Source organism: Maylandia zebra, linkage group LG16, assembly GCF_041146795.1.
Source record: "Maylandia zebra isolate NMK-2024a linkage group LG16, Mzebra_GT3a, whole genome shotgun sequence".
Lineage (NCBI taxonomy): Eukaryota > Metazoa > Chordata > Actinopteri > Cichliformes > Cichlidae > Maylandia > Maylandia zebra.
The window spans coordinates 35,215,955-35,233,057 of record NC_135182.1 but is presented as its reverse complement, the minus strand read 5'-3'; positions in this window follow the sequence as shown (position 1 = coordinate 35,233,057).

Here is a 17,103-nt window from a genome sequence, read left to right as displayed (position 1 = left end):
GAAAAAAACTCCAAGTGAATCAGACTTTTGTGTTTTTTACAGTGAAATTAGAATCTGGAAACTTATTCAACGTCAAAACTTAATGGTTTAATAAAAGGAAAGCCCTCATAGTTAACTGCACCCAAGTCTCCAGCTTAGGATATTAACCGCATTAACAGCTTTGATTCGACAGCAGTTCTGCTGCGCACTTAGCTTTTATGTGGACATGTCCTGACACCTTTATGGTACAAAGACTGGAGTTACATGGGTTACCGCTTGATGTGTACTTCACGCTCCAGGCCCTGCTAGAAATGAAAAACAGCTCACAGGGTGTCATTATTTCCTCTGCGATGTCATGAGCTCAACAGTTACAGCAGTAAAGCAGATTAATCGGCAGCCAGCTGGTAATTTAAGCCAATCAAGCCACGGTGAAATGTGAGCGAAGGCGCTCTGACTGCGATGTTATGTGCGTCAGGAAATCTGGGCACATTTTTGAGGCGTTAGAGAGATTTTATGTTGGCATCATTTGGCTCTGTGACATCTGTCGTAACACTTCATTTTATTGAGCATTTGCTTCACACCGGGAGACAGTGATTAGTTACAGGGGAACTGATTATGATGCACCACAGTGTGCCCGTTACGTTTTGGCTCATGCATGGGAAGTTTGTCGGCGTGTGCTGCATGACCGTAAACGTATTTTCTTTTCAAAAATTTAGAAATATGAAACAGATTCAACAGCTGTCAGCATAAAAGTCCGAGTCATTGTATGTCGACATACACGGACTCGGCTGCTGATCAACAGACACACAGGTCATCCTATCCCATGAGCTGAATCCAGTGTTTCCGCAGAACTGAGGAAAGATCGCTCCTGAGCGCAGAAAGCCTCACATGTGTTTTTGGTTACGGACCGACAACATGATGCGCTGTGCTTCTTCGTCTCTCCGTATGGCTTTGGGACAGCGAGCTGTTCGTTCTTTCTTCTTTAATGTACAACTCGTGACAACAGAAAACCATAAAAATGTTTAAAGCAGAGGAACAAACAACTTCAGGCGTGTAGCAAAGGACAGGAAAACAACATGCGTCATCTAATCATGCCAGCGTCATGAGCTAATCATTTTTAAACCAACCTTATGCAGTGAGATAATTATGTGACATTAAAATGCTGTTACACACAAACTGAGGCTAACCATAGGAAACTGCCAACAATAAATGGGATGCTTCCGCTCTGTGGTTACTTTTCCCCTCACTGATGCTTTCATCTCAAACAAAACTTTTAACTTTAATAATCCACTTTTGTTTTTTGGTTTTCATAAAACTCCCCCCCCAAAAAATCAACTTGTGTACAGCAGTGATTCAACCTGTGCCCCCCCCATCTCTGGTTAACTTAATCTCTCCCTGCTACTGCTCTGCTGTGATGAGTGACAATGATGAAGCTGGAAATCCAACCTAACATCATTATCTTGTTATTGTGCAAACCAAATGCCCGATGTGGCTTTGCATTTCAATGCAAGAACATCATTACGGTTAAAGTGACTGGTTTCAAAGGGTAATTTGCTATTAAAAGAAAATTAAGCAGGATGACCAGAATTTCAGGAAATGTTTCCATTATGTGACCTGTGGAATAAAGGAAAGCATGGATACAGACACCACACCTCCTTTTATTTGTAAAAGTATACAATTTGTATTATAAAACATATGAAACACTGTATGCTGTTTAATCTTTTCATCCCGGATTTAGCTGAAAGGATGAAGAAACCAGAGCAGAGCTGAAGAAGGAAAGTGGAAGGTCTGTGAGAGCGCATAAAAAGTCAAGAAAAAGGTGAACGAAAGTTGGAAAGTGTAAAAGCGAAAGAAGGAAGGTTGGAAATTTTTTCCAGAAGATTTCAGTCTTCTGCAGACGATATGAGTAAGCTCCAGGCAGCGGGGGCGTCGTGAGAGCTGATAATAAAAGTGAATATAGAGTTGAGAAATTTGGGATGTGCAAATACAGGGTTAATGCTGAGGTGTGGAAAGCATACTGTAACTCTATGAATGCATTACACAACACATGCACAATGATCATTTTGAGAAGGAGGACAAGTGTGAGGAAAGAGGTCACAGCTGCAAAGTCTCTGCAAAGCAACTGCACATTCCCATCCAGCTTTTCCTGTTTCCTTCTCCTTCGTCCTCTCGGCACGCTCGTCCGAAAGCCTTTTGGTGCCGTCTGCTTGTGCAGGCAATCGTTCATTCTTCTCTGCCTCCTTCTTTCTTATAATCATTAAGTGTGTTAGTGTGTCTTGAGCAACGGTCATTCCTTGCATACTACTGTAATGTCTCAGAGGAGTCTCCTTTGGCTCTTAACAACGATTCTTGAGAGTTCGGAGCTCCTTTCTGTCCTCTTGCCTGGAGTTTTGTGTGTGTGATTATTTTTAAATGATTTGATTTTGTCCAGACGTTTGGGAGATCACCTTTCACAATGAGCTCAAGCAATGAAGTATGAATGTCTGTAACAATTTTTGTGCTCATCCATCAACAGCAATGACACATCAGAAAAGAACGTGGCACGATGGCACGATGACACAGAAACCTGTAATTGTCTACATGTATTCACCTTTTTCTCTCAGTAGGTCTTAAAGCGTTGTGTGCACTAAATGTACAATACTGTATGATTTTATGTAATTCATAAATAACCTTGGACCTCGACGACATGCTTTATTGAATATAAGCTTTGTGAATTGTTGCTGCTGCTCCCTGCCACACATTGTGTAATATTGTACATGTATTAAGATCAGTTATTATATTTTACTACTTGGTTTTCATATTTAATTTACTCGTTCTAGTTTTTAGTGCCATTTTATATATTGTTTAGTAGCATGCTGTATGTACACAGACCCAAATTTCATATTAAAAATGTGAATTATACAAAAAAAAAAATCACTTAAAGTCTCTCTTAACTTTTTTTCTTTGTTTCCAGCTTCTTGCCTTCATCTTTCTCCTCCGGGGAGATGACTTCACAGTCTAAGGAAAGATGGAGTGATTAGACGCTCAGGCCCAACACGATTCTCACTTCTGTTAGTTTTGGATATCTTCAGATCTCACAGTTTGTACCTGTTCAGATCTGGGTTGAAATATACCATGAATATCTGCAGCTGAGTTGTTATTGTACCGGGATCCTTCACAGCCACCAGTAAAGGTTTTACATTTGGATCTTACTTTCACAATCTCAGTATTTTAGTAGTAAACTGTCACAAATGTAAATCAAACAACATTTTATTTTTCCCACAGTGTGTTTGCTCATTTATTTGACTGTTCTTGAGTTTTAGACACATATAAGATGCTTGGTTCAAAAAAGCAAATGAAAATGGTTGTAAAAATGTGGATTATATGCGGGTGGCACCCCCCCAGGAGAGGCTGATATCTACCCTTTCTGTGTAAACCCAACCACAGCCATTTGCTGTGGAGACGTGCAGGAAAACTGCATGACAACCCGAGAGAGCGTGAGAGCAGAATGGCCTCGGTCATCTCCACCACCACGAGCTTCAGCGCACCGTAGATATGAATGATTCAGATCCACAACCACCGGATTAGAACAAGCGGCAGGAAACATGCTAATGTGTCATATACACCTCACGTACCACATCCACTGTTACAGTCATGGGGATACACGTGTTTTTGTCGTCTTACCCACTTGGAAAGTGTGACACACAGGGTCTGGTGAAAGTAGCAGACACAGATGGTCAAACATGAACAAAAACAAACATATTTATTTGAACTGATGCTCCTCATATAGGAGGACTACGAGGTGTAGTCCATGGTGATCACTAAGGAGAAGCTAACAGGGCTCATCTATGGCAGCTTAAAGTATAGAAGCTTCAACACTTCATCACAAAGACTGAAGTGATTCTGAGTGTATATGTCAGACTGTATGTGCTTTTGAAATACTGTTTGAAGTACATACATGCAGATTTTCTCTGATTCTGTGTGAATGAAATAAATTCGAAATAAATTCAAACGTGCATCCATTTCTTGGTTTTTAAAGTCATTAATGATGTGTGCTGTACAATCATAGTTCAGTTGGTTAAACAGAATGAAAAAGTCGAAATGAAACTGTAAGTGCTGAACGAAAAACAGATGTTACTGTGCATGATGTAGCTAAAGATCATTTTAAATGTTTCAAGGTAAATACGTTAGACAGGAAACCATGTAGCCACGTTGTTTTAGTGCTTAGGGCAGTTTGTCCTCGACCTGTAACACGCTGAGAAGGGATTAAAGGGAAATCTCAGAAGTGCCATCACATGAAAAACCTGGAACACTTTCGAAGTGTAAAAGTAAAAGGGCACTAGCAGGTGAGCATAACCACCAGATGTTTTTGGACTTTCCAGATGAGGTGGCTTTCCGCACATGATACGTGATATTTCCTAGATTTTCTTCCTTTTCCTCTTCCATGTGTTGGGCATCTTTCTTCATATGTTTTTAGGGTAATTCCATGAAAAATCATTCACTGCTTCCCATCTGACCTCCCAGAAAAGACTGTTTGATTTGTTTTTGTGTATTTTTGTGCAATAACTTAGTAAATAAAGTTTTATTACATATTAAGAAACATGTAGTTCAAGTACATAAGGAGATTTTATGCCTTTGAATTTATTTTTCCAGCATATTCGACCCCTCGTGACTGACGATACTCTAAAGCCAAAATCTTGTTTTTATTCAGCGTGATTTTCTATAACCAACATTGAGCATTGATATCATGGGCTGTATGAACAATGTTTCCCAGTTTAATTCATAATCTGTAGTTCTGTATGTTTACAAATATAAATGATGGCTTTAGTGAAAACAGTGTTAAAACTCTGGTTGGTTAATTGCAAACAGAATGACCTCCTGTTACCTTTAAAGCTGACAGATAACACAGTAATGTGATGCTTTCAAGTTCTCACTTTGATGTTTTGTTTCAGTGAAATCTCTGCGTTATTTACTGTTTCTGAAGTTAAGTTATGCATTAACTATAACATGACACGTAATAATATTTATCTGATTACCTGATTAGAAATACTTTTTTCTGTACATCTGATTTTTCTTTTTCTTTTCTTTGGATAAAACCACAAAAGATTAGAGGATGCATTTGGATACATTTTTACTTTGTGAAATCCTGAGCACAGCAGCTTTCAGAGGTTTAAGAGTCCAAATAATCCTGCTGGTAAGGACGTTACTGTTAACTTCTAAGAATAATACACAGATGAGCTGCAGTTAATTGAAAAGTCCATCCAGACTAAGCAGCTGTCCTCTGAAAGCAAACGACGAGGAAGTGCAAACTGCGAGTGTTTGATTATTCAGCGCACTTACTGAGGGCTGAACAAACTCAGAAGACAACGTGGGTTAAAGCTGCTTATTCTGGAATTTTTTAATGTCTGCTGTTTTATTAAACTTCCTCTTTCTCCATGTTTCTCCTTCTTTTTTTAAAACTCCACTTTTCTCTTTGGCTTCCAATCCCTCCTTCCTTTATCCCATCTCTTCAATTCCCCAGTGACAACCCAACAAACAAACAGACAGATGATGTCACCACTGCAGCATTCAGTTTATCTCTTGGTGACAGCCCATAATCCAGTGGGCCGTGGACCCCCACAGGGAACTGATGCTGGATGGGAGGAAGTTACAAGAGTCACAAGGGGGTCTGTGTGTGTGTGTGTGTGTGTGTGTGTGTGTGTGTGTGTGTGTGTGTGTGTGTGTGTGTGTGTGTGTGTGTGTGTGTGTTGCAGCTGGAAAACCTCACAGACAGATGTGATTTGTGTCCTAACACCACCATAAAAGCTTGTTCTTTACAGCGTCGGTTTTCAAACTTAAACTCGAGATTGAAATATTTTTGCAGATCTTTCTCAGTGAGGAGGGAATTATGCTGTTTTCCAGTATCTCTTTATATTTAGTCACTATAAATATTCATGAATAATGTGTTATTGACCTCAGCAGTCATAAATGTGCATTAAGCACGTACATTGAAAATGTTTAACGTTTCCAGATAAATACATTTAACCATAAAAAGCTACCTGTACAAAGCTAACCATGTAGTTTTGGCGTTTTTGGTCACCCCTGCAAAACAGCAGCTTTATCCAACAGCTGAGAAGGACTTAAAGGGATTTCTCAGAAGGACTGTTTCCCTGTAAAAAGGAACATTTATTTTCAGGAGCCTGAAAGTTGGACAGCAGCCAGTGAACGTAAAAATAAAACCTTTCTGGACTTTCCGGATCAAGTTTTCCACATAACACATGATATTTCCTAGATGACGGTTCTTTTATTTCTACTCTCCTTGTGGTCACTGGGGTGGAAAGGGAAAGTTTAATCTGAGTTGTTAACTTCTTGGTAACTTGATAAATATTAGCATTTATCAGAGGCTGAATGGACAATGTGCTCTTTGGATAACTTAACCGAGATGTATTACCCCACAGAGTGACCCGTCTCACCCTGCTGTCCCCTCTCCGACCTGCTCCTATTTAATCTGCACATTTACATGTGTATGTACGAGTTTCTGAACAATGCTTTAATGACCTTTCCCTCACATAAAAATTTATTTATCTTTTTAGTTTCTTTTCTAAAATAAAACCTGAAAAAAAAGAACAGATCACGGGAGGCTGTTTGCCAAATTTAACGTTTAAAGGGAATAAAAATAACTAATATTGTGAGACTTATATGAAGCATCAGTCTAGTTACCATGGGATATTCAGACTGGGGTTGCCATGGTTACACCATAACACTGGTGAGGAATTCCTAAGTCATAACTCGAATGCAGAACAGGGCACCCGAAAGAGGAACCAGAGAAATGAAGAAACGAGGGACAAGAAAAAGTAAAAAAACAAAACAAAAAAAAGACAAAGCAATGAAATTAAAGAAGGCAAAGTCTCCAACAGCCTCGCTTCCAGATATGTGTTGTTGAGTCACTGCAATGCTGTAGAGAAACAGTTACTAAGCACAGAGGGCATGGAAACAGGAGAGCTGGGAAATGATGACTTCTCTCTGATGTGAGTCACACACAGTCATGTTCTAATTAGAGGCACATAACTACAGATGGAGATGTTTTTGGAAGGTCCCTACGTGTGTGTGTGTGTGTGTGTGTGTGTGTGTGTGTGTGTGTGTGTGTGTGTGTGTGTGTGTGTGTGTGTGTGTGTGTGTGTGTGTGTGTGTGTGTGTGTGTGCAAAGTATCACGACAACAATGTAGTCTACAAGGGACCCTCAAGGTTTGGGCCGGAGGCTAAAGACACCTCATCATTTTTCCATCTGTCATCCACAGCTGAGCAGAAACATTCACTGCAACTTGTTGCATTACAAATTGCTGCTGGAAAGGCAGCAACTACGCAGGGATTACCCCATGCAGTCACTTTGCTTTGTACTTGAGATTAACATTAGTATGGATTACTGCAGACATGCTTGTCTCACAGGTGTGTGTGATCCTTCCATTCATGCTGAATTTCTATCAAATGTCCTCTTTCAGAGCTGTCAATGGCACAATTTAAAAAGTTCATTCGCTCTGTTTCACTCACATCAAACAGAAATCTCACAGACTGATGGATTTCACTGGAAGCAGGAAGTGTTTTTAATGACTGGGTGCCAGTTTACAGACCCAGCACACACATCAAACTCTGCTTCTTCATCTTTGTAGTGTGTCTGTTCAGAGGATGGTGGGCTTTCCTCATTTCATTCATTCTTTCATTTTTTTCCCCTAGTTTATAGCCGCTCGGCTTCATTTAGCATTTAGTGATGTGGCTGTTAGATTTGTTTCGGTCCAGTGTTAGTGCTGCATGTTTGAGACACAGTGGCAGCTACCTGTAATAGTTAAAGTTAAAGGGTTAATAAAAAAGGAAAGGAAACACCCGACACCAGCTCTTGATCCCACACCCATGAGTTCCACTAGCTTCTCAGTAAGCTGCTTAAAAACATTAAGCGTGCTCTGGAGGTTTGCTGCCCACACTGAGGAAAAGTGTAGTGGATTATGAGGGACTGGACTCGTACTCAGAGCTCTTTCTACTACAAGCTTCATTCGCTTTGAATGGAAGAGAGGCTCTGTAAGATGTTATCAAGGCTTGCCACAGTCTGAGAACCCTGGATTTAAATCATCTGTGTGGAAAACCCCTCTAGAAGCGAGTATCACAGGGTATGTCGTGTAATATGAGTGAGCTGGTCTTTTAATGATCTTAGAGTTGAGTTTTGGTCCTGCAGTCAGGCATTGTGGCGCTGTTTCAGTACTCTCTGTCATACGTTTGGTTTTTGAGAGAAAGAAGTATAAAACGATACTGCAGCTCTGTTTCCTTTCCTCCTCTCTCTGAGTCGGCGTGTTATGTCATAACCTGCATGAGTCAGTTTGGCCTGACTGGAAACCAGTGAATGGAAACACACTGGGAGATGCATATTCTCTATGCAACTTCTCCAGTAGTATTGGAAAGACATCAGTTGTTTTGGGTGGAGCGAGCGAGGGATGGGATGCAAAGAGAGATAGGTAGTGTGTGTTTCTGCTGACATCAGATCGGTGTGTTTGTTCTCATTTTACTTCTTAAGGAAACATCTGGAGACATCTGGATATGCCATAAACAGAACATAAAATCCTTGTTTGGTGAGAAAAAAGGAACGAATGACAACACATCATGAAAATAAGAGAGCTGATTCATGAACGGATGAATTATGTAATAACTTGGCAAACATTTGTGTAAATAAATATGAAAGTCTCCTTCTGAATTGTGTTCGGACTCCAGATGATCATGTCTTACCCCAGGAGGGGGATTTAAATCTACTGCTCCATGACAACAGAGAGCGATATGTGTGTGTGCAGGAGGTAGACGAGCCTGAGAGGAGGACTACGTTCCTTTTATGTCTCTAGACGGGCGGCGTTATTGGGACACACTACCTGTCCACTGAACCGGGGCAGATATACCAGGTCAGGTCTTTGATGTTGTGCAGTGACCTGCCCCAAATATCTAATCTCATATCAGAACAGAAGAGTGACTGTTAGCCTATGCAGCCCACTCTCCTTTGGGTCTTTATTAATCTGCCTAATAATGTGGCGTGTAGAGAGACGTGGAAATTAGAAGGGAAAAATACCACATGACAGAAAACTCAGCTGAGAGGTATTACAGCTCGCTAAGGTGCAGCTGCAGTACTGTTTGAGCTAGAAGTTAAAAGGAAAAAACAAAGAACGCTTTTTCTCACCAGGCACCAGCTCCTGGTCCAGCTGGCAGCTCCTGGTCCAGCTGGCATCCATCCATCCATTTTCCAAACTGCTTACCCATCTCAGGGTTGTCAAGTGGGCGGCTGTGGACAGGTCGCTAGTCACAGACGTTGGTTTTACACTGTATATACGACTCCTTTCCTTTTGTGATCGTAGCATTATAGAGTTTTTTTCAACTCCCTCATAGAAGGATTAGCCATTCTGCTTTTATATTTCCGTTCACTGCTAACTCTGTTTGCCTGTGACAGTAAACCTTTGTGTACTTTAATCCAGGTACTTATTCCTTTGTATTATTGTGGGGTCTTTACCTTGCAATCCGGTCGTAAAGTCTGACGTCAATAGCCGTGTCTGGGCCTAAACTGCAGGTCCATATATCAAACGATCACTATGGCATTACTGAGAGTTGAAAAACTGTCTAAAGTCTTTCATCTTTAATAAAATGATCAGCGTTCTGCTCTACCAGGTGTAACAATTGAGTTTAACATCCAGGCATCCATGAAAACGGAATTTAGAAGTTAGCAGGAAGTTAGCTCGCTAGCTTCTATCTAAATACAATATAGCATGTCCTGACTGCGGGGTTTTGGAAACAAATTCAAACGTACAGCTCTGCTATCACTTCCAGCATAAATGAAGACAGAAAACTAAACAGCAGTGACGTTTGTAGGGTTACTGAAGTTTGGCTAGCTGGTATATAATGATGTGCTACGTGACCGCTAGCGACACAGATATGTTAGCATAATATAAACAAGCTAACTTTTTTTCCACTCGATAAAAGTTAACGTGAGTGTTCTCGGTGGTCAGGAACAAATGTAATCGCATGGCAGGATGCTGTAAAAGGACCAAACTTCAGCCAGGAGAACAACTGAGATAATCCATCCACAATACGAGGTTAGTCATTCATATACTGCTGCATGGGCTGGGCTGTAGTTACATCCTAAGGTTTTAAAAACTGAGCTTAAATAAATGATTAGCGGTAATAAAAGCCGAGGGAGGTCAACAGGGATCACTGACTGTTTTAGGAGCTTTTTGAGATCAAATAGAAGAAAATACAAAACATTAAACATGTTAACAACACAAAAGCCATATTAAACGCAGACTACTTTACGCCTCATCACGCCTCCCCTGCATTAAAGTCTGCGCTGGATCCTGACTGTCTGTTGTTGTTGATGTGCATGGCTGGCGGCTGAAAAGCTGCAGCCGAAAGTGTAAAAGTACGACAACTGGACATAAAAGTGTGCGCTGAAAGCGTTGGAATGTGGTCTGGTCCGCCATTCGTCTTTTACAGGTACTACTTAATAAAGTTGAATTAAACTGAAGTGCGTTTTCTGCAGTCTTCAACTTTCTGCAGCATTTGAAACTCATTACAGACAAGTGAGTTTCAAGCCCCTCATTTAATTGTCATATTCGTCTAGACACACAAAGGAAACCACAAAGCAAGAATGATGAGCCCAGAAGTCGTTCTTTCACTCTGACTTTCAATAGCTGTTTAAAATTCAATTTACTTTGTGCCCCATTTGACATTTGGCTCTAAGATCTGGTCATATTTCATTGAACAGAGTTTTTAAAGTGGGGAAAAGGCTCCAAGTTGTACAGTCTACAAACTCAGAACCAGTCTTGTTTAGTCAGGGACTTTTAATTTGGATAAATGAGGTTTAAAGTAGGGTACAACAGCACAGCACTAATTAACTACTTCCCCCATTCTAGACTCTGGCTCTTTTAAAATGTTTACAGAATTAACCAGAAAAGCAACAGCGCTGTTTTTTTATAATGTTTACAGCTGTGTGAATAAGTTCATGCAGCATCTCTGAGCTTTTCAAAAAGAGGTTGATCTTTTTCCAGTGAGGAGACTCGTACCTGTGAACACCAGGAAAATAAAGGAGAAGCTTCTTCTTCTGCTTGTTGTTCAGGAAGAACTGCACCCTTTAGTTACACTGTAATGGGTGTAGGCAGGGTGTTTCTTCTTCACCCACTATGTGTTTATACACCTCTCTGCATTTAATCATTAGTTATTATTAATTCCTGTCTTCTTCATCCAACCTCAGCTCAATGAGAGAAAGAGCAGAAGCACCAGAAACCTTACATGTTGTTCTGGGTCTTACTGCACATGCACATATGCTGTGTGCACTGTATAAGTGCATACAAGTTCTAAATGTATTAATGAAAATACAGATAAAACCATCTCCTGTTTCAAATTGTTTGCAGGGTCTTTGAATCACAGCTTTCAAACTTTGATGCTGCCATGAATATTTTGCACTTTCCAAAAGTCCCGTCTTGAGAAACAAGAACTGATTCATTCAAACTGTCGCGCCACCTTTCCTGAATTTTGATGATTTCACTGGGTTTTAGTTTAGGTTAGCATTTTGAAATCCATATGTGACGCAGATCTGCAACGTGTATGTGGCCCGAGTGCTAACAAACAGAGGAAACAACAAAACTGATCACTTGGGTTTGATTGTCTGGCTCGGCTAAAGGGAAAATCACAGAGGAAAGAATTCAAAGGAGAGTCTTTGCACTGATTTCAGTTCACTTCTTTGTAACTGTGTGTACTGTTGTCATCAGCTGAGCAGTTTGACAACCAACACAAGACAGGATACAACAAAAAGAAGAAAAAAGAACTTGCTGCTTGTATGTCTGTGGAAAAAAACAATGATTCACCACTTCATGTTCTCAAGACTCTGAGACCCTTTCACCACCATAGAAGGACATGGTCTGGTGTGTGTGTGTGTGTGTGTGTGTGTGTGTGTGTGTGTGTGTGTGTGTGTGTGTGTGTGTGTGTGTGTGTGTGTGTGTGTGTGTGCGTGCCTCAGACGTTGCAACATTAACGTTCTGTTGTTTGAAACAACATATGTCCACCGTAAAATGACACCCATTGAAAACAAACCCTTTGCTTTGCCCACCAACTCGTGTTTATCCAAATGATCCCACCAATGAAAAAGAAAGCCACAAACACCAGACATCGGTGTACTCACAAAGTCTTAAATAATATGGGATTAGCAAAGCATTGTGTCCCTTAATATGTAATTGTACAGACTTGAAATAGAGTGCAGAAACACAACAGTGGCTGTGTAAACACTTCCAGAGATCCCCTCCATAGTTTCCTTTAGAGACATATTTCCATAATGGTGCATGAAGGAAAACACTGAAGGCAATAAAAAGCAACTATTAGAAATTCAAGCTACTGACTTACTGCTCAGATTTACTACAAATGACTCTAAAATCACTGTTTTAGCATATCTTATATCACAGGCTAAGGTTATACTGTGTGCAAACAAACAAAGAGCAGGCGCAGACACATGTAAAAGCTATTCATTATATAAGACTGGCTGGTATTTTCACACATGCCCTCTTCTGTCTTTTCCAGGCCAGGTTCCCACTCTGGCTCACTTGGTTTCTCACATCCATTTTCTCACACTAAACTCTTTCCTCGTTCTTCAGTATAATGTTTTTTTAACCAACAACCTCGTCTGTTTGAGTCAACCCTAATTTCTTCTTGATTTCTGCTGATCAGATTTGATAGCGACCACCACATCTGCCAAACACATTTATCCAAACAGCCACGGGGGGGATTACAGGGACTTTTGGGAGTTGCAGAGGAGGGAGTTGGTCTCACACAAAACTTGACCCACTCTTCTTTTCAGTTTTTCCCTCTTTGCTTTTTGCTCCTTATGGTCTCTCTTATATTTTCTACAACTGCTGTCCCTTTCTTTTCCTGCCCATTGTCTCTTCTTCTTCTCCTCTGTAATCATTCTCATACTCCTCCCAGTCTGGATGACCCGAGTTGATCTGAGAGCTTTTATGTTTTTATTCATCCTTCAGCTAAAACCTTTAATCAGTCAATCTGCCTCGCAGTAACTATAAAAAGAAATGATTTGTGTAAATGTGCGCATTGATCTTTGTGAATCAGTGCGTGCTTTTGTGTGCGTCTACCATATTTCCATCGCCCTGTAAGTCACTACAATTAGTACAGCATGATAACATAACAGCAGGATGGGCTCTGGCCTTGGAGTTAAAGGAAGTCTGTGTGCGTGTGTGTGTGTGCGCGCACGTACATACACACAAATTTCAGCCAGTAAAACCATCTCTTCTCAAGCTAGCCATTACCAGTCGAGATAAACTCTTAATTAGCCTTCTTCTGGGGTTGCTAGGCAGAAAACAAATTTCTCCTTTGAGAATTTTTGAAGATCAAAGACAAACAGATGAGGCCCTAATTTGTCATGTTTTAATCTTCTGTCCCTTTTAATCTTTTTGTATCCTCCCCTCAGCTTTCTCTCTCCTTCTCTCTGTCCCCCCTTTCTCCGGTTTCAATCAGTGGCTTCATCCTCTCCTTTATAAACAAACAAAGAGAAGCTGTTTCCGCACCCCGGACTTTATGCTATTTGAAACTGAATCTGTAAATCATATCCACTGTAATCCGTTCTGCAAATACGCCAGAGCAACTGCAATAACTTCAAGGATTTGCTTAACATTTGACAGAGTGACACAGTGACATCTCCTCAGGGCTCCAACTGAACTGAAAATGTTACCTCTAAGCAGAAAAGAGTCGTCTAATACAGTCGTCTGAAAACGTTCTTCTTTACATGACTGTATATAGATTTATTATATTTTCCAATGGCCATTTATGGCTGGATTTATGTATCCTCACAGTCCCAGGGGGCCTGTGACCATGTTTTGTTTTTGGGAGCCAGAAGTTACCTTATTTGGACAAAAGGCTGGAGCACCAAATTATCAGCTAGCTACTGAGCTTACTTAGCAAAGTGTACCCTGGGCACTACTCCAGCACAGTTTCCTGAAAATGAGTGAAAATTGACATAAATCATCAGTTTTTCATCACAAACCTGAAGTGAAAACTTCTGGACAATCTCTAAAATAAACTGCAGACCAAGCCTTATAATTTCCCGTATAACATCATCAAAAAATATCAATTACCAACCAATGAAAGCACAGATAAGAGGTCGAGTGAGGTTTCTCAGTTAGCTGGAGAAACAGGTAGAAGCATAATAACTGCAACAGTTGCCACCAACAACACTGTTAAGAACCGCAATCATTTTTTGTCCCGTGCTGTAAACACGTTTCTTTCTTCGGGAACAGTTGAATCTTTTGCCATGGGAGCCAACAAGAGCTGACTCACTTCTGAAGCCGGCCTCAGCCATTTAAGGAACTGTTGTCTTTGGCACAATCTTTGCTGTTTGGGTGCAATTTAAGAATCAACAACATAAATTACTGAACTCTCGCTAAGGCAGTTTGATTTTACTTACTGATACAGAAGTATTAAAGCTACTTTCAGCTTATTCGCCAGGGGCTGCTCCACATGTTTGATTTGGCACATTTTTAATGCCAGATGCTTTTCCTGAGAGAGCCCAAAGCGATTTGTGCTTCATCCTGGGATCAAACCAGGGCTCTTTCACATGTTATGTACATGAGAGAGCGTAATCCACAACACTTTGTGTAAGAATACAGACCTTTCACATTTCCAAAAAGGATGCATGAAATACATTTTGATTTTCTGATTTTACAGCACAGAAATCCACAAAAACCTCCCGAAAGCATTTTTTTCTCATTTTCTGTAATTCCAGAACTACTGAACCACATTGTAAAGAAAGACTGAACTAGACTTTTACCCAGGAGCATACATATGTACGCCCATGCACAAAGGGGTGTGCAAAATGAGCATGTTAATTGCACTGACCTAAAAACATCACGAAGCCCTCCTCCCCACAGGACTTGTTTTCTGATGATGCCTGTACCAAAGATAATAAGGAGGCCCAGTTTTAGAAAGTAAAGATTCAGAGGTGTAGCACGGCTCAGCTTGGCAGCTTCTCTGAGCAAACAGAGGCTTTACGAAAAGAGAAGAGAATGACCCCAAGCATGGTTTTCCCCCTTTGTCACAGGGTTGGAAGTTTTCCAGACTAAACTTGAGTCCACAATCAGTATATCAGACTCCCTCCTCCTCCTCCACTCTGTTTCTCTTTTTCAGACATCTCTCTTATCCACGCTCACTTCCTCTACTCTCACCTCCTCCCCCTCCTCCAGCCCTTCTCTAATCTCTATCTTTTGCCTGCCCCCATCTCATCGTGCTTCTCCTTCGCATCAGCGATTTAGACAAAGATGAGTCAGTTAAGTTTGGCCTGTAAGCGTTCCTTAAATCCAGGAATATTCCATTTCACATTCAAGGCTGTGTGTACAAAGGCTAACACCGACATCACCCATGAGCACTATTATGTTCTTAAGAGATACTGAAAGAATAAATCAGCATCATGCTTTTCAAATCTGTTGGTAAATGGAGGGTTCAAACTGTAGGAGAACCTCTTATCAGCCTCTCCCAGCACATCGTCAAGATAATTACTGTCAAAGTCAAACAACGTGCAGGCAACAGACAAAAACACACAAAGTAGTATCACCTGTCAAACTGGCTGTAAAGCTTAAATGACTTGTTGAGGATCAAACCGATTCAGCGCAGCGCTGTGATATCTCAGTGATGTCATGAATGTGACAGAGTTATAACTTCCAGTTACACATGTAAACCTAATCTCACCGAACTCTCAGCCCAACATGATGTCAGTGAGAATGTGAGACCCTTTCGAGGGACCTGGAGTCAGTCACGGTTCATTTATGCTAAAGGGTTTATGAATCATAGCCAGAAATAACAAACCAAAGATCCCTCGCTGTGTTGTCTTAAACACTGCGATCCCCACTGTGGGTCATTAGAGGAGGGGGTTCATATATGTAGCTCTTGTATCAACACTAAGCAGAGTTCAAACACAGAGGAGAGAAGGAGGTGAGCATAGGGAAGAGGAGGAGGAGGAGGGACAGAGTGTGCTCACACAGAAAAGATCATATAAAGAAGAAAGAAAAGCAGCAACTTATGAACATTTCTTCAGTGGTGTCAAAATCTTTCTACTTCCTGTCAATAGCATAGCACACACATGCAAGCAGTAATCATGCAAATGGCCTCAAAACGTCAGTCTACACAAAATCCACAATATGAGCTTTCAGCGGTGGATTTGGAGTCTAACCCTCAGTCATGAGGTTGTGGCATGATAGAAACACGTGTGTGGATAAAATAAACTCAAATCTGAACTGCATAGCAGTGCCTTCTTTCCTCTCTGCATCTATCCATCCCTTGTTCTCCTCTTTCTCTGTGTAGATTCATCACTCCCTCTTTGCCTTCATATCCAAGCAGCTGACTGTTTTTCCTCTTTGCCCTCCAGTCCTCTGCCTAACCGCCGCTGAGCTCATGCTCTATCATTTAACCATACCACACTGGGAAAAGCCTGCCGTTTGATGGGCCCACCTCTGTGTGTGTGTGTGTGTGATGTGTTTCTCCCAGAGGGAAGGGAGGAGAAAAGTTTTTGAGTTAGATAGGATGCTGAGCCAAATGAAATGCATGCAAAGAAACATGCAGAAACACACACATTTACAGGAGCAAACATGCACATGTTTTTTTTGTGATTAAATTCATTTACATAATGCATTCCCAACCTCTTAAGGCCAATTTAACGTCCCCTCTTGATAGATTATAGGTTTTAGCATCAAGTGTGTACACGCCAACGTTACTGTAGAGCTGACAGAAAGAGTTAAATAACCGCACTGGTTTTAAACACAATGCAGCCTCTGCCTTACCAACATCCAAACTAGCTTACAAACTAGAGTCCTGGTTCAGTTTTCATCCACCATGTGTTCACAAGTTTCCAAATTCAGTGAGTAAATATTATCAACATTTCAAAACTGTGTGGTTTGATTACAGTTAACTTGCTGCTCCACTGGTTTTGTCGTTAACACCCCAGCTACTAAACGAAGATGTAGGTTCAGCTAAACCAAACTCGTTCTTTGACTAACAGAAAGAAAAAGTAAATGCAGCTGGGAGGACAAAGCAGAATACTGATGCATATTTAGGAATATATTCCGATAAGGAGACAGACAGGCAGTATGGTTTCTCCCT